Source organism: Hippocampus zosterae, chromosome 1 (assembly GCF_025434085.1).
Source record: "Hippocampus zosterae strain Florida chromosome 1, ASM2543408v3, whole genome shotgun sequence".
In the NCBI taxonomy this organism is placed as follows: domain Eukaryota; kingdom Metazoa; phylum Chordata; class Actinopteri; order Syngnathiformes; family Syngnathidae; genus Hippocampus; species Hippocampus zosterae.
Window position 1 is genome coordinate 33,764,878 of NC_067451.1, and position 6,000 is coordinate 33,770,877.

Below are 6,000 nucleotides of genomic sequence, written 5' to 3' on the forward strand. Positions count from 1 at the left end.
CGCGTGCGTGTGTGTACCTGTATTGTAAAAGGCTATGAAATAAAATCACGAAAGTGACCTCGCGAGGGCGACAATGGTGCGTGTCCCATACCACAAAAGCGATGCTCGTGTAGATGCGCATGCGCCGTCGACAAGGCCCATGTCGGAGAACAACTGTCTTCCCTTCTATTCCACTTTAAATGATACAGTAAGTGGTTTAAAAGATGGAATGGGTGAAAAATAATTGATTAAATAAGATTATGCTTTTCAAATATGTGTTATTGTGAGGATATGACTGTTCATTTGGTGTCAGTTTGTCAATTGAAAGTGTTTTATTTTCTATAAAGTGTCCATTTTCATCATATTAATCCATATATGTATTGTTTCTATGTGTTTACTGTGTGCTGTGTATTGATTTTAGGTAAGTACATTTTTATGTAAGTATTTTTGAACCAGACAAGAATCAAAAGAATATCAAATAAATACACAAGTCAGCGGCCTGGCCTCGCGAGGGCGACAAAACTGTGCGCTCCTTTGTGCAGTTGCTTCGGCTGGTGACTGGTGACGCATGCGCAGTCAACAGCACCTGCTATCAGCTACCTCTTGCTCCTCTTTATATCTTACAAACGCTCACTAACTTTGATTGCATTGTTTAAATATATTTTTACGTGGGTTTGTGGGTGGAATAGTTTCTTTTGAGTCATTGCGTGTAATTTTGAGCAGTATTACGCCAGATCGACATTAGAGGGCACTCTCGGACATAAAACTGAGCCCATATAAACGTGGCCAAAAACATTTGCCTTTTAAGTAGACCTTATTCAGTCGCAACATGTTTTTAAACGTTACACCTCACTATCTGCTCCAACTGTAAGTGTTCACTGCCAACAATGCTGGCGTTCTCTCACAGACGCCATTTGAAAATATAGGCAGCTTGTGTAAGCACTGTAGAATCTAATTATTTCTTTGCAAAACTTGATTAGGCATTTAAAAAAAAGGTTAACGCCAGCGCCTGAAACGTTTTGTTTAATAATCCCATTACTGGGGGCTCATCATGTATAAAATGGTGCACAGGGGGACACAGTTTGCACTTGCTAAAGGGAATCATGTGGCTGCTTTATTTTTGCGCAATAGCTGCTAGCTGGTCACGGCATTTGGCACTGGGAGGACGAGCACATACACACACGCGTTATATAGGTAAGAACTGCAGCCTGCTGCTTGCATGCGTTTTCCTTTTCAGTGTGTGTTTTAACTAAGCATGTCAAAATGAATGAATAGAGCACAGATGATGCGTTTTCGTGAATCGAGAGGGAAATCAGCTCAGACAAACAAATGCGGTTCGTTAAAAAAGGGGAGCTAATCCTAACAAGCACAGTGTAGGGATTTGAATTTCAAATCATGCCCTTGTGTTAAAATTGTACTGCCGAGTGGTTTTTTTTCGACAAAAAGTCAATTTTACTTTAACGCTTTTTACGCTCACGAAAATGTTATTTTCATTAAAATTTTTTTGATTTTCGTACGTGTAAAAATCGTACGTAAAGCCAGTTAATAATGTTTGGGCGAGTAAACGATTGAGCGGGTCAATCAAACAGGAAAACGTTAATTATTTTACCAGTTTTGGAATTATTAATAATGGTAGAAATAAGACATTACATTTTTCTTTCATTGGACAATTTTACGAGAGTGTACACAATTTCGAAGAAGAAAATAATATTTCATGAAATTCAGCCAATTGTTGGCCTCATTCATATCGATAATACTAATGCGTTCTTGTTATTATAAATGCTGCATAAAAAGTTCTTTAAAGATTTAAAAATTGTGTCTAAATACTTATTAATATATTATTTCCTTATGACAATGTGTCATGGTTTCTACAAAAGTTTAAAAGAAAAAGTAATTATTACTCTGTTTACTTATGATTGCTTTCAGCATTTTCTATATCAAACAATAATAGAACTTTTTTAAAGCGCGTGACGAAAAAAAACATTTTAAAGTATGAATAAATTAGCATTTATCACCGTACTGTAATTACTTGGTGCACAATCTTCAAATTCGTCAGGCAAATATGGAAATATTTCGAAACATAAAATAAACCTATTTCTAATATAAAGCACATTTTATAAAATCAGAATCAGAATCATCTTTATTAGCCAGGTATGTAGAACACACAAGGAATAATAAAACTATTATTGTAATATTTATATTTTATGAGACATACCATTTTTACATTTTTATAAAAAAATACTTTCTGATATACTCCTCCTCCTCCTACTACTACTACGACTACCAACAATAATACATGTCTCGAATGGCTAATAATAATAGTTTTAATACAATCTACACATTTTCTACAGCTAATGTTTTTATTTTTTACTTGATTGTTGCGTCAAAAAAGTCCCTCCATCATTAGCTCCGCAGATAAGAGAAAGAAAGAAAGAAAGCAGAAATGAACGTGTGCGGCACACAGCAAAGCGTATGGAGAGTTGAGGGAGAAAAGAAATAAAGATGTGCGTTTCTCTTCTTTCTGCGGGGCGCTTTGCGGATCCTTTCGAGTCCCAACGAATTCACGCGCCGACAAACGAGGAAAAGGAAGCCGATGAAAAAAAAGAGGACATGCTCAATGTTGCTCTTTAGAGGATCACATTAGCACACTTGAGTTTCGGTTCCAAAAGGTTTTTTTTTTGTTGTTGACGATGACGATGATAATGCCGTAAAACAGGTGGTGCACGCTTGTTTGGTTGAATATGCAGAAATTTCTGAGCGTCAATAAGAGCAGAATAAATTATATCGCGGAATTTTTCTGGCACACTTTGTCCCCTTTTTTCACTCAAATAACAAAGGTCTGTATTTGAAACGCACGCTAATAATATATATATTTAAACATTTTCTGGTATTTCCAAGCTGGTCCTAATTTATTTCAATTTTCATCTCTATTAAAGCAGGCAAATGATATACTGTAGATTAAAAAAATAAATCGAATATATCGATTAAGATGAAAAGAAAAAAAAATCTTGAATTACAAAAAAACCCACGTCATCAATATCCACACTCACGCATATAATACCCTATTTCTCCAGCCTTCTTTCAATGGCTTTCATTTTTGAATTTATTTTACGGAACCCAAACCTCATGTAAATTTGTTTTCATAATTGTAAAAGTGGTTGGCTTGTGAATTCGCTGGAACAAACTGACATTAAAAAATCAACTTTAGAGAAATATACATGCACGTTTCCAAAGTCGTTTTAATTGCTTGCCTTTTTTTCTGATTGATTTTAATAAATCCCAACTCCGTAAATCATCGTTTTCGTCTTTGGGGACGGATTTCGTGAACACTCACAAGCCACTTCATAAGGTACAGCTACACAATCTCAAATGCAAGAACTGTGTAGGAAAAAAACAAACCTACGGTTTGGTTGAAACACCGTTGAAGAAACATAATTTAATTCTGATTATTTTGAGATTGTTGTTAGAAATGTCTGATTCACTTTTAGACAGTGTATTCTTTAATTAAAAAACACATTTAAATAAGAATGGAAAATGTCAAATATCAGGCAATATGACTGTAAAAAATGTAGCTTATCTGTGTGACTGTGTGTATTCCATTTTTGTTTAGTCAATCAAAAGTGAACTTATGAAACCATGCACAGGCAGAATTTTATGTTTGAGCTCAGAGATTGCTCAAGGGCACCTGAATAAGTGTATTTGTGGTACTTAGCACACCCCAAGATAAATGTCGACAACGGAGTTCCGATCCTACGGCGAGCCGAATTTGAACGTCGTAACGCCCCGTGTAGTCATGTGACAATCCAAGAAAACTGTTCAAAATACGAAAGCACGGTCTCTAAATGTAAAACTATCCAATTGCACGTCGGTAAATGAGCCTGACGACGTATTTGTGTCGCAAGTCGAGGCCGTCGTGAACCTCCTTCCTTGTAGCGCTCTCTAGGGCGGAGTGAGCAAGAACACTATGGAGATAGAAAGGGAAAAAAGCTGACTTTTCTCAACTGTGTGTATATTTTGAATTAGGGGCCATGCACACAGACAATGGAAGGCATGTGAAGGCATGAGGAGGATTGTCAGCACAAACGGGGAGGCGTCCATGATGTGTCATTTGGTCACGTTGGCTCGTGCACTCCTCCTCACTCGGCCATTCATCAAAAGTCCCCAGAGGGATCAGAATCAAGATGGGGCAACTTCCGAGCACTTTGAGGCGCTGTGATCAGGGGACGCTCACACAGACCCACTCCTCCCCACAAAAAACTAAAAACAAACAAAAAAAACAGCCATTGCTCCCTTCGCCTCACCTGCACTGCACTACACCCCCACACAAATGGTCATTATGTCAAAAGTACAGATATCCGATTTGGATTGGGCCGTCATATAACATTGAAAAGGTATTGCAAATGGAGGCAAAATGATCCTGGATTCCCCTCAAAATGAAACAACAAAAATTATTTTCCACAAAAACTCAGGATACATCATGCTTTTTAATGGATAACATACAGTATGCGGTAAGTTGGTAAAATCGTTTCCAAAATATGTTAAAAGTGGGCAAAAATGATCCTGGATCCCAATGTTCATCCTTTCATCCATTTTCTTGTGCTCTTATCCTCACAAGTATTGCAGGCTTGCTGGAGTCCATCCCGGTGTGGCTGTGTTTAGGCAATATGCGTGAGGTACACCCTGAACTGGTTGCCAGCCAATCACAATGCAACGATCCCACTTTTGTTCCTTTATTTCAGATGAACACAAAACAAACAAAAAGTGGAGATAGATGTTTTTCATAGCATTGCGCCCAAAAGCAAAGAGGTTAACAATCTTTCAAATATCTGTTCAGAGTGCAGGCTAAAATCCAGAAACATAACACCATTGTAGTGTTTTCATTTCATTAAAGTGTTTAAAAAAGGTACGAAACTTTGAATATAAAGTGGGGGAAAACAACAAAATATGTGACTTTTTCTTATTCCTTGTGTTTAGGCCAAAAGGAAAAATAAAAAGGAAAAATGTATTTAAAAACTAAAACCTTGAAGAAATGCCTCCCAAAATATCAACATTTGCACATGCATGTTTTTCGTTGGACAAATAACAGAAAGTAACAAAGTTAATGGGAGGCTTTGTGACCTGTCTCCTCCATGTTGGTTATTGCTCAGTCTTGTCACAGTTCCTCTGAATGGGTTGTAACTGGGAAGCAAATTCTTTGTGTGTTTCTTGCATACTTGGCCAATAAATCTCATTCTGATTCTGACCAATGGATCGAAGCAATCTCCATTTCACAAGCGGGAAGCGTTATTGCAACAGTTCCTCCACCGCAGGGCTGCTGGTGGCAGTGGTGACACCTTGAATAAGACGTCATTCATCATTTGCATGATTTGGATGGAAATGTCCAGGTCCCATCTGGGGAGCAAAACAAAAGACCTCGACGGGCTTGAAACAAAATGACGCAAACATATTTGTGAGGCAGTAAAACGGTCAAAAGTGCGACAAAGTCAAGCGGGTTTTATTGCGTCCTCCAACACAATCAAAAGGCAAATTAATCACAGACACACACACACACACAGTTTGCATGTAATGGATGTGCTGGGAAATGTGCCGTTATTATTTGCTCTTCTTCCCGGGGAAACAAATTGAACATTTATTGCATATATATTAAAAATTATCCACAGTGCTTGATGTCTTTGTTATTGAGGCGCACTAAGAGGTGAAGTCCCAGCAGATCAATTTCGCTTGTTGGTGAATGTTTGGGGAGAATGCCTGTACGGCTAAATTGATTCGGAAACAAATTCATAACTTGGGGAAAGGAGGGTTAAACTGCACCCCATTCTTCCCCTGCCTCCCCCTTCTCTTTGCATTGCCAATGCGGCCAACCATTGGGCGATTCATTCCAGTTCATATATCAGCATGATTTTTTTTTCTTAAAAACTGATTTTCTACAATGACTCATAGTTTTCAGCTTGTCCCTGCTGATATGCACTGCTTTGACCAACACCTGGTGATAGAACGATTATTGGAGCAATTATTCTGCAA